Genomic DNA, 12645 nt, shown 5'->3' with positions numbered 1-12645 from the left:
ACCCAGTGCATGAAACCCCTGGCAACGAGCATGACACCCAGTGCATGAAACACCTGGCAACGAGCATGACACCCAGTGCATGAAACCCCTGGCAACGAGCATGACACCCTGAGCATGAAAACCCCTGGCAACGAGCAGGTCATTTAAAAGTAATTAGAAGCCTTACTGTAGGACTTAATGTGTAATGGGCATTACGGTGTGTGGCATAATGTATCACGGACATTGCGGTGTGTGTCATAATGTGTCACAGGCATTACGGTGTCTGGCATACTGTATCACGGGCATTGTGGTATGTGGTATAATGTCTCAGGGTCATTGCAGTGTGGCATAATGTATAACGGGCATTGCGGTGTGTAGCATAGGGTATAACGGGCATTGCGGTATGTGTCAGGCATTACGGTGTGTTGTATACTATATCACGGGCATTGTGGTATGTGGTATAATGTATCAGGGGCATTGCAGTGTGTAGCATAATGTATAACGGGCATTGCGATTCCTGTCATAATGTGTCAGGCATTACGGTGTGTTGTATACTATATCACGGGCATTGTGGTATGTGGTATAATGTATCAGGGGCATTGCAGTGTGTAGCATAATGTATAACGGGCATTGCGATTCCTGTCATAATGTGTCGGGGGCATTACGGTGTGTGGCATAATGTGTCGGGGGCATTACGGTGTGTGGCATAATGTGTCGGGGGCATTATGGTGTGTGCATATTGTGTCATGTGCATTATTGTGTGTGGCATAATGTCTAAGGGCCATTGCAGTATGTGGCATAATGTATACTGGGCATTACTATAAGGAGGAAAAATTACAAATGTAAGGGGCATGAATCAGGATTATTTTTCTTTCCAGTGGTGGCTAACGTCTGGGCGTGCAGGTTGGAAAACTGGGGTATAACGTAGTCTTTTCCTGCAATGCCACACCCCTTTATGTGAAGCCACGCCCATCCCAACGAAGCCACACACCCTATTTTACAGCGCGCTCCTTCGGCGCGCGCACATTTATCCCTTTAATAGTGCCAATTATGGGGGATGGATGGGGGGGGGGGGGGGGCGCCGAAGAATTTTTTGGCTTGGGGGAGAAAAATTTCTAGTTACGCCACTGCCTGTGCGACCAGGTCAAATTCAAGATGGAGTCTCTGAGAGCGGTGATCTCAGGTCTGGAGGAGGGGGAATTTCTAGTGTCTCTGGATATCAAGGATGCGTACCTTCACATTCCGATCTGGCCACCTCATCAGGCTTATCCATGGTTTGCACTGCAGGACTGTCAATACCAGTTGCAGGCCCTGCCATTTGGTCTCTCCACGGCACCAAGGGTGTTCACCAAAGTGATGGCAGAGATGATGTTTCTACTCCACAAACGGAGTGAACATAGGGGGTTATTCCGACCCGTTAGCACGCTGCGGTTTTTCGCTGCAGTGCGAACTGGTGCGGAATGCGCATGTGCGGCGGCCGCTGTGTGTGTGCGCGACGTTGCCCGGCCCTGGGTTACATCGCAGCTACCGGCGGGAAGCGGTCACAGCGGCAACCACTAAGAAGATTGACAGGAAGGAGGCGTGGATGGGCGGATCCGAACCGTTGGAGACCATTTTCGGGGAGTGATGAGTAAAACGCAGGCGTGTCAACGGAAGGCGGAGGTGTGACGTCAAAGCCGGGCCCATCATCGCTGGATCCATCGCACAGGGTAAGTATGTCCAGCCCTAGTCTTCTTCTGCTTGATTTTTTTTAGCTTAGCAGGGCTGCACAAGCGATCGCAGTCCTGCTAAGCTAAAATACACTCCCCCATAGGCGTGGACTGTTGATCGCAGCAGCAGCTAAAAGCTGTTGGCTGCGATCAGCTCGCAATGACCACCATAATTCCCTACCTGGACGATCTTCTGATAAAGGCACCGTCCAGGGAGCGGTTATTGGACAGCATTGGTCTCTCAACCAGACTACTGCTGGATCATGGGTGGATTCTGAACCTACCAAAATCTCACCTAGAACCAACACAGAGGCTTCCTTTTCTGGGAATGATACTGGACATAGAGTTTCAGAGAGTGTTCCTTCCCTTGGAAAAGGCAATGGTAATCCAGTCGATGGTTCGGGCTGTCCTGAAACCAACACGGATCTCGGTGCATCAGTGCATTCGCCTTCTGGGGAAAATGGTGGCCTCAGTACGGAAGGTTTCATGCGAGGCCCTTCCAGCTAGATTTATTGGACAAATGTTCTGGATCGCATCTTCATATGACCCAGAGGATCCGTCTGTCACCAAAAGCCAGGATCTCCCTTCTGTGGTGGCTACAGACTTCTCACCTAGTAGAGGGTCAGAGGTTCGGGATTCAAAGCCTCGGAGGTTGGGAAGCAGTCACCCAGATGGAGCATGTTTCAGAGAAGATGGTCAAGTCAGGAAGTCATCCTTCCAATATAAATCCTGGAACTCAGGCTATCTACAAATGCCCTTCTGCAGGCCTCATCTCTACTTCGGAATCAGGCCATTCAAGTCCAGTCGGACAATGTGACGGCAGTAACGTACATAAACCGTCAGGGCGGAATGAAAAGCAGAGCCGCAAGTCTTCATTCCGGGAGTAGACTTCTGGGAAGTAGACTTCCTCAGTAGATACGACCTACACCCGGGGGAGTGGGGCCTTCACCCGTAGGTGTTCTGGTGGTTGACACATTGGTGGGGATATCCACAGATCGACATGATGGCCTCTCGACTCAACAGGAAGCTCAAGCGGTATTGTTCTAAGTTGAGACCCACAATCAGCGGCGGTAGACACTCTGACATCTACGTGGGTCTACCAGCTGGGTACCACTTCCCCTGATCCTAAGAATTCTAGAAAGAACAAAAAGGGAAAAGGTTCAAGCAATCCTCATTGCTCCAGACTGGCCTCGAAGGGCCTGGTACGCGGATCTTCTCGAGATGCTGATCGAAGATCCGTGGCCTCTACCTCTTTGCGAGAATCTTCTGCAACAGGGCCCGTTCATCTTTCAAGACTTACCGCGGCTACGTTTAATGGCATGGAAGTAGAACGGCTGATTCTAGCCAGGAGAGAGATTTCTGACAAGGTCATCCCGACTATGGAGGTCATTCAGACCTGATCACTCGCTAGCATTTTTTGCAGCGATGCGATCAGGTCAGAACTGCGTTTGCACCCCAATGCGCGTCGCACAGGTACAAAGCGGTTCATTGCTCTGCGATGGGTTTTTGTGAAGAATCCATTCGCACGGACGATCGCAAGGTGATTGACAGGAAGAAGGTGTTTGTGTGTGTCAACTGACCGTTTCAACTGACCATTTTCTGGTAGTGGTTGGAAAAACGCAGGCGTTCGCAAGTGTTTGCAGGGCGGGTGTCTGACGTCAATTCTAGTTTCGGACAGGCTGAGGTGATCGCAGTGACTGAGTAAGTCCTGGGCTACTCAGAAACTGCACAAAATCTTTTTGTACCGCTTGGCTGCACATGCGATCGCACACTTGCACAGCTAAAATACACTCCCCGGTGGGCAGCGACTATGTGATCGCAGAACTGCAAAAAACAGCTAGCGAGTGATCAGGCATGCATTACCCCTATGATCCAAGCCAGGAAGGGGGTAACGTCTAAACATTACCACCATATATGGAAGAAATATGTCTCTTGGTGTGAGAGCAGACAATATTCTGCGGTGGAATTTCATCTGGGATGTTTCCTGCTTTTTCTGCAGTCGGCAGTGGATGTGGGCCTACGTCTAGGCTTCATTAAAGTACAGATTTCGGCCTTGTCCATTTACTTTCAGAAACAATTGGCTTCTCTCCCTTAGGTCCAGACCATCTTGAAAGGTGTTCTGCACATCCAACCTCCCTTTGTGCCTCCCACGGCACCTAGGGATCTCAATTTGGTGCTGCAGTTCCTCCAATCAGACTGCTTTGAACCATTACAGGAGGTAGACGTAAAGTACCTTACATGGAAGACTGTCACACTGCTGGCCTTGGCTTCAGCAAGACATCTGTCGGAGTTAGGGGCATTGTCTTGCAAGAGCCCCTACTTAATTTTCCATGAGGACAGAGCTGAACTCAGGACTCATCAGCAAATTTTCCCTAAGGTGTCTGCATTTCACATCAACCAACCTATTGTGTTTCTGGTTCTTACGAACACCTCTGCTACTTCAAAGTCTTTGGATGTTGTAAGGTCTTTGAAGGTGTATGTAAAGAGAACAGCTCGTCACAGGAAATCGGACTAGCTGTTCGTTCTCTATGATCCCAATAAAATTGGGTGTCCTGCTTCAAAGCAGTCAATTGCACGCTGGATCAGGCTCACTATCCAGCATGCTTATTCCACGGCAGGCTTGCCGGTTCCAAAATCTGTACAGGCCCATTCTACTAGGTCAATGGGTTCTTCTTGGGAAGCTGCCCGGTGTGTCTCTGCTTTACAGCTCTGCCAAGCAGCTACTTGGTCAGGTTCAAACACGTTTGCAAAGTTTTACAAGTTCGATACTTTGGCCTCTTAGGACCTTCAGTTTGGTCAGTCAGTTCTGCAGGAACCTCTGCACTCTCCCACCTGGTTTGGAAGCTTTGGTACTTCCCCATGGTACTAAATGGATTTCCAGTATCCCCTAGGATGTAAGAGAAAATAAGATTTTAATTACCTACCGGTAAATCCTTTTCTCGTAGTCCATAGGGGATACTGGGCACCCGCCCGGTGCTTCGTTCTTCCTGCACTGTTACTTGGTTAAGTATTCTGGTTTGTTCAGTTGTTGCTGTTCCTGTTTCAAGTTTGGTTAGCATGGCTTTCCTCTTGTTCTGTGTGTGCTGGTTCATAATCTCACCACTTTATCCTTTTCTCAAACTATATCCGTCTCCTCGGGCACAGTTTTCTAGACTGAGTTTGGTAGGAGGGGCATAGAGGGAGGAGCCAGCATACACTGTAAATTTCTTAAAGTGCCCATGGCTCCTAGTGGACCTGTCTATACCCCATGGTACTAAATGGATTCCCAGTATCCCCTACGGACTACGAGAAAAGGATTTACCGGTAGGTAATTAAAATCCTATTTCTCTATCGTCCTTGTGGATGCTGGGGTTCCTGAAAGGACCATGGGGAATAGCGGCTCCGCAGGAGACAGGGCACAAAAAGTAAAGCTTTCCGATCAGGTGGTGTGCACTGGCCCCTCCCCCTATGACCCTCCTCCAGACTCCAGTTAGATTTTTGTGCCCGGCCGAGAAGGGTGCAATCTAGGTGGCTCTCCTAAAGAGCTGCTTAGAGAAAGTTTAGCTTAGGTTTTTTATTTTACAGTGAGTCCTGCTGGCAACAGGATCACTGCAACGAGGGACTTAGGGGAGAAGGAGTGAACTCACCTGCGTGCAGGATGGATTGGCTTCTTGGCTACTGGACATCAGCTCCAGAGGGACGATCACAGGTACAGCCTGGATGGTCACCGGAGCCGCGCCGCCGGCCCCCTTGCAGATGCTGAAGTAAGAAGAGGTCCAGAATCGGCGGCTGAAGACTCCTGCAGTCTTCTAAAGGTAGCGCACAGCACTGCAGCTGTGCGCCATTTTCCTCTCAGCACACTTCACACGGCAGTCACTGAGGGTGCAGGGCGCTGGGAGGGGGGCGCCCTGGGAGGCAAATGAAAACCTTTTTTGGCGAAAAATACCTCACATATAGCCCCCAGAGGCTATATGGAGATATTTAACCCCTGCCAAGATTCACTAAATAGCGGGAGACGAGCCCGCCGAAAAAGGGGCGGGGCCTATCTCAGCACACAGCGCCATTTTCTCTCACAGAAAGCCTGGAGAGAAGGCTCCCAGGCTCTCCCCTGCACTGCACTACAGAAACAGGGTTAAAACAGAGAGGGGGGGCACTGATTTTGGCGATATTGAGATATATATAAAGATGCTATAAGGGAAAACACTTATATAAGGTTGTCCCTATATAATTATAGCGTTTTGGTGTGTGCTGGCAAACTCTCCCTCTGTCTCCCCAAAGGGCTAGTGTGGGTCCTGTCCTCTGTCAGAGCATTCCCGGTGTGTGTGCTGTGTGTCGGTACGTGTGTGTCGACATGTATGAGGACGATGTTGGTGAGGAGGCGGAGAAATTGCCTGTAATGGTGATGTCACTCTCTAGGGAGTCGACACCGGAATGGATGGCTTATTTAGGGAATTACGTGAGAATGTCAACACGCTGCAAGGTCGGTTGACGACGTGAGACGGCCGACAAACTATTAGTACCGGTCCAGGCGTCTCAGAAACACCGTCAGGGGCGTTAAAAACGCCCATTTACCTCAGTCGGTCGACACAGACACAGACACGGACACTGAATCCAGTGTCGACGGTGAATAAACAAACGTATTTCTCATTAGGGCCACACGTTAAGGGCAATGAAGGAGGTGTTGCATATTTCTGATACTACAAGTACCACAAAAAAGGGTATTATGTGGGAGTGAAAAAACTACCTGTAGTTTTTCCTGAATCAGATAAAATAAAATGAAGTGTGTGATGATGCGTGGGGTTACCCCGATAGCAAATATTGGCGTTATACCCTTTCCCGCCAGTAATTAGGGCGCGTTGGGAAACACCCCTTAGGGTGATAAGGCGCTCACACGCTTATCAAGTGGCGTTACCGTCTCCAGATACGGCCGCCCTCAAGGAGCCAGCTGATAGGAAGCTGGAAAGATATCCTAAAAAGTATATACACACATACGGTGGTTATACTGCGACCAGCGATCGCCATCAGCCTGGAGATGCAGTGCTGGGTTGGCTTGGTCGGATTCCCTGACTGAAAATATTTTATTCATATAGAGCATTTAATAGGATGCATTCTATATATATGTAGGTGAGATGCACAGAGGGATATTTGCTCTCTGGCATCAAGATAAGTACGTTGTCCATATCACCCAGAAGATGTCATGGACACGACAGTGGTCAGGTGATACAGATCCCATACGGCACATGGAAGTATTGCCGTATAAAGGGAAGGAGTTAGTTGGGGTCGGTCCATCGGACCTGGGGACCACGGCAACAGCTGGGAAATCCAACCTTTTTACCCCAAGTTACATCTCAGCTGAAAAAGACACCGTCTTTTCAGCCTCAATCCTTCCTTTCCCATGAGGGCATGCAGGCAAAAGGCCAGTCATATCTGCCCAGACATAGAGGTAAGGGAAGTAGACTGCAGCAGGCAGCCCCTTCCCAGGAAAAGAAGCCCTCCACCGCGTCTGCCAAGTCCTCAGCATGACGCTGGGGCCATGCAAGCGGACTCAAGGTGGGGGGGTAGTCTCAAGAGTCTCAGCGCGCAGTGGGATCACTCGCAGGTTGACCCCTAGATAGTACAAGTATTATCCCAGGGGTACAGATTGGAGAGTCGAGACATCTTCTCCTCGCAGGTTTCTGAAGTCTGCTTTACCAACGGCTCCCTCCGACAGGGAGGCAGCATTGGAAACAATTCACAAGCTGTATATCCAGCAGGTGATAAATCAAAGTACCCCTCCTACAACAAGGAAAAGGGTATTATTTTTCCACACTATATTGTGGTACTGACGCCAGACGGCTTGGTGAGACATAGTCTAAACTGAAATCTTTGAACACTTACATAAAAGGTTCAAATCGAGATGGAGTCACTCAGAGCAGTGATAGCGAACCGGAAAAAAGGGGACTATATGGTGTCCCTGGACATCAAGGATTACCTCCATGTCCAAATTTGCCCTTCTCAACAAGGGTACCTCTGGTTCGTGGTACAGAACTGTCAATATCAGTTTCAGACGATGCCGTTTGAATTATCCACGGCACCCCGGGCCTTTTACCAAGGTAATGGCCGAAAAGATGTTTCTTCAAAGAAAAAAGGCATCTAAATTATCCCTTACTTGGACGATATCCTGAAAAGGGCAAGTTCCAGAGAACAGTTGGAGGTCGGAAGAGCACTATCTAAAGTAGTTCTACGACAGCACGACTGGATTCTAAATATTCCAAGAATCGCAGCTGTTTTCCGACGATACGTCTGCTGTTCCTAGGAATGATTCTGGGCATAGTCCAGAAAAAGGTGTTCCTCCGGGAGGAAAAAGCCAAGGAGTTATTCGACCTAGTCAGAAACCTCCTAAAACCAGGCCAAGTATCAGTGCATCAATGCACAGGAGTCCTGGGAAAAATGGTGGCTTCTTACGAAGCGATTCCATTCGGCAGATCTCAGGGGATTTGCTGGACGAATGGTCCGGATCGCATTTTCAGATGCATCAGCGGATAATCCTGTCTCCAAGGACAAGGGTGTCTCTTCTGTGGGGGCTGCAGAGTGCTCATCTTTTAGAGGGCAGCACACTCAGCATTCAGGACTGTGTTCTGGGGACCACGGATACCAGCCTGAGAGGCTGGGGAGTAGTCACACAGGGAAAAAATTTCCAAGGAAGTGTGGTCAAGTCTGGAGACTTCTCTCCACATGAATATACTGGAGCTAAGGGCAATTTACAATGCTCTGAGCCTAGGAAGACTCCTGCTTCAAAGTCAACCGGTGCTGATCCAGTAGGACATCATCATGGCGGTCGCCCACGTTATCAGACGGGGCGACACAAGAAGCAGGAGGGCAATGACAGCAAGGATTCTTCGCTGGGCGGAAAATCATGTGATAACACTGTCAGCAGTGTTCATTCCGGGAGTGGGCAACTGGGAAGATTTCCTCAGCATAAATGAATTCCACCCGGAAAAGTGGAAACTTAATCTGGAAGTTTCCACATGATTGTAAACCGTTGGGAAAGACCAAAGGTGGTTATGATGGCGTCCCACCTGAAGCGCCAGGTCAAGAGACACTCAGGCAATAGCTGGGACGCTCTGGTAACACCGTCGGTGTACCAGTCGGTGTATGTGTTCCATCCTCTGCTTTTCATACCCAATGTATTGAAAATGATAGGAAGGAGAGGAGTAAGAACTATACTCGTGGCTCCGGTTTGGCCAAGAAGGACTTGGTTCCCGGAACTTCAAGAGATACTAAGAAGGGTCTTGATTCGGCAAGAACCGTGTCTGTTCCGGGACTTACCGCAGCTGCGTTGACGCCAAGGCGGGTGAACGCCGGATCCTAAGGGAAAGAGGCATTCCGGAAGAGGTCATCCCTACCCTGGTCAGAGCCAGGAAGGAGGTGACCGCACAACATTATCACCGCTTAGGTGAAAATATGTGCCAGGGTGTGAGTCCAGGAAGGCTCCACGGAAGAATTTCAACTAGGTTAATTTCTACATTTCCTGCAAACAGGAGTGTCTATGGGTCTCAAATTGGGTCCATTAAGGTTCAAATTTCGGCCTGTTGATTTTCTTCCAGAAAGAAATTGGCTTCAGTTCCTGAAGTCCAGAAGTTGTTAAGGGAGTACTGCATATACAGCCCCTTTGATGTCTCCAGTGGCACTGGGCGATCTCAACGTAGTTTTGGGATTCCTAAAAAAATCACATTGGTTTAAACAACTCAAATCTGTGGATTTGATATATCTCACATGGAAAATGACCATGCTGTTGGTCCTGGCCTCGGCCAGGCGAGTGTCAGAATTGGCGGCTTTATCTCACAAAGCCATATCTGATTGTCCATTCGGACAGAGCAAAGCTGCGGACTCGTCCCCAGTTTCTCCTTAAGGTGGTGTCAGCGTTTCACCTGAACCAGCTTATTGTGGTACCTGCGGCTACTAGGGACTTGGAGGACTCCAAGTTGCTGGATGTTATCAGGGCCCTGAAAATATAGTTTCCAGGTTGGCTGGAGTCAGGAAATCTGACTTGCTGTTTATCCTGTATGCACCCAACAATGCTGGGTGCTTCTGCTTCTAAGCAGTCGATTGCTCGTGGGATTGGTAGCACAATTCAACTTGCACATTCTGTGGCAGGCCTGCCACAGTCTAAATCTGTTAAGGCCCATTCCACAAGGAAGGTGGGCTCATCTTGGGCGGCTGCCCGAGGGGTCTCGGCATTACGACTTTGCCGAGCAGCTACGTGGTCGGGGGAGAACACGTTTGTAAAATTCTACAAATTTGATACCCTGGCAAAAGAGGACCTGGAGTTCTCTCATTCGGTGCTGCAGAGTCATCCGCACTCTCCCGCCCGTTTGGGAGCTTTGGTATAATCCCCATGGTCCTTTCAGGAACCCCAGCATCCACAAGGACGATAGAGAAAATAAGAATTTACTTACCGATAATTCTATTTCTCGGAGTCCGTAGTGGATGCTGGGCGCCCATCCCAAGTGCGGATTATCTGCAATACTTGTACATAGTTATTGCTAACTAAATCGGGTTATTGTTGTTGTGAGCCATCTTTTCAGAGGCTCCGCTGTTATCATACTGTTAACTGGGTTCAGATCACAGGTTGTACAGTGTGATTGGTGTGGCTGGTATGAGTCTTACCCGGGATTCAAAATTCCTCCCTTATTGTGTACGCTCGTCCGGGCACAGTACCTAACTGGAGTCTGGAGGAGGGTCATAGGGGGAGGGGCCAGTGCACACCACCTGATCGGAAAGCTTTACTTTTTGTGCCCTGTCTCCTGCGGAGCCGCTATTCCCCATGGTCCTTTCAGGAACCCCAGCATCCACTACGGACTCCGAGAAATAGAATTATCGGTAAGTAAATTCTTATTTTTAGTGTGCCACGAGTTTAAAAAGGTTGAAAATCCCAGCCTTTTACAGTCACACTCTGAGCAGCTGGAATTGCATTCTTTTAAGGTGCCAGGATTATTTGTATTTTTACAGTACACAGTGATCAGCAGGATACAGCAGCATGCGTTATCCGGGAAATGGCGCAGAATCCCGACCACGGTGTCTTTTATAAAATCCAAGTCTCATGAGAATCCGACGCCAGGATGATGGCGTTCGGACTTGTGGCGGGAATATCCGAGCTGCGGCTCGGGTGTGCTTGGTTCCCTGTTCGGAGAGCTCATCCCTACTCCTAACCATCCAAATTTTAGTGGGACAGTTCCATTTTTAGACACTGGCACGCTGTCCCACCCATGTGCAGTAGTGTCTCACGCACGTGCAGAGAACTGGGAGACACTAGTTGCAGAGCAGCTGTAAATGTGCTTCCATTCAGTGCTGGGAAAAGCAGCTGTCAGAGTGCTTGGTTTCCTCCAATGTGACAAACACTGGGTGGATGACATGTGGCCACACCCCATAAAAAGGCACACATCAAAGACGTGGCCTTATGAACATGAGTTACTAGAAAGATATAAATCTGCACAGGATACAGTATTATTACCAGTTATTTATATAGCGCACACATATTCCGCAGCGCTTTACAAAGAATATTTGGCCATTCACATCAGTCCCTGCCCCAGTGGAGCTTACAATCTATATTCTATATCACATGTACATGCAGACACATTCACGCTAGGGTTAATTTTGTAGGGAGCCAATTAACCTACCAGTATATTTTTGGAATGTGGGAGGAAACCGGAGTACCCGGAGGAAACCCACGCAAGTACGGGGAGAATATACAAACTCCACACAGTTAGGGCCATGGTGGGAATCAAACCCATGACCTCAGTGCAGTGAGACAGTAATGCTAACCATTACACCATCCGTACTGCCGTATGTATGATATTTATTTAGCTATTACAATATTGATAACCAACATCAAGCCTAACGGTATTATAAATTCAGCAACAAATTGGTGGTGCTCCCAGAAGATAGTTCAGAAAACTATGAAAAAGGTATGGTCTTTTTAAGAAAGAAAAAGACAAAAGCGACTATACAGTATGCCTTTTCCAGGGCACACTTATAAGATTGAAAATACGAATGTGTTAAAATGTAACTTTTATTAGGATATACTAAAAAAAGGGGAAGAAGGAAGGAAGGCATTTGGTGTATATCAAATAAATGCACAAATGCTATAATTTCTAGGCGAAAAAAAGATTAAATGACTGAGCGAAAATATTGTGTTCCCTTTGTTGTCACAAAAATTCCTTTATTTTCCTATCCAGGAAATATATTTGTGGGAATGAGTGGCTCTCTTAGGCTCAGCTTGTGTGTCAAGGAATCATGATTTGGTATAAAAGAATGAGTCACCAATGTGGGAGAATAAAATACCTACGGTACCTAGTATTCTCTGGTGGTCGCCCATCCAGGTACTGACAAGGCCCTGCAGTGTATAGCTTCCAAGATCAGACGAGATTGGGCATACTCAGTGCGGTCTGACCATAGGTAAATAAATTCCCCACATGTGCAATCAATCCAAACATACAGACAGTCATGCGATTCATATGTTAGAATGATGAATTTATACTAACGGGTGCCTGAATATCTTTTAGTATACTGATAAATGCACTAAATAGAAGATGTTATTGAGTGACGTGCGCCGTGATATATAATTCTCAATATATATGTAAACTGAATTTATGAAAATCCAGTGCTAGGTCCATGTTTCTTAGCACTTCTGCTGTTCGATCATCTGTTTTAAACATCGAATGACAGAATGAGAGAGTAGCAAAAACAGACAATGGCTCGGAAATATACGTTAGAGGGCTGCTTCTGCTGTCCCTTGATGGGGTGGCGTTCTGTTACCATAAGCATTGCAGAATGCCACTGATGATTATGGGATGAGAGAGAGCACCCTAGAAAAATGGAGAACGCAAGAATTAAATAGAAAGAGCGTGGTATCCCTGGGGATTACGTACAGATTCAGAAAAATACAATTCAGTGCGATATTCATTTACAATTCAGTGTAGTATGTAGAATAATGATA

General features: G+C 47.9%; 1 pseudogene; it reads right to left on the bottom strand.

The window, feature by feature from the left end:
- Positions 1–11987: 11987 nt before the first annotated feature.
- LOC134912509 (5S ribosomal RNA) lies at positions 11988–12106 on the bottom strand (annotated as a pseudogene).
- Positions 12107–12645: the final 539 nt, after the last annotated feature.

Source organism: Pseudophryne corroboree, chromosome 4, assembly GCF_028390025.1.
Source record: "Pseudophryne corroboree isolate aPseCor3 chromosome 4, aPseCor3.hap2, whole genome shotgun sequence".
NCBI lineage: Eukaryota > Metazoa > Chordata > Amphibia > Anura > Myobatrachidae > Pseudophryne > Pseudophryne corroboree.
Note: the sequence above shows the minus strand (reverse complement) of the source record. Positions and strands in the feature narration are given on the sequence as shown.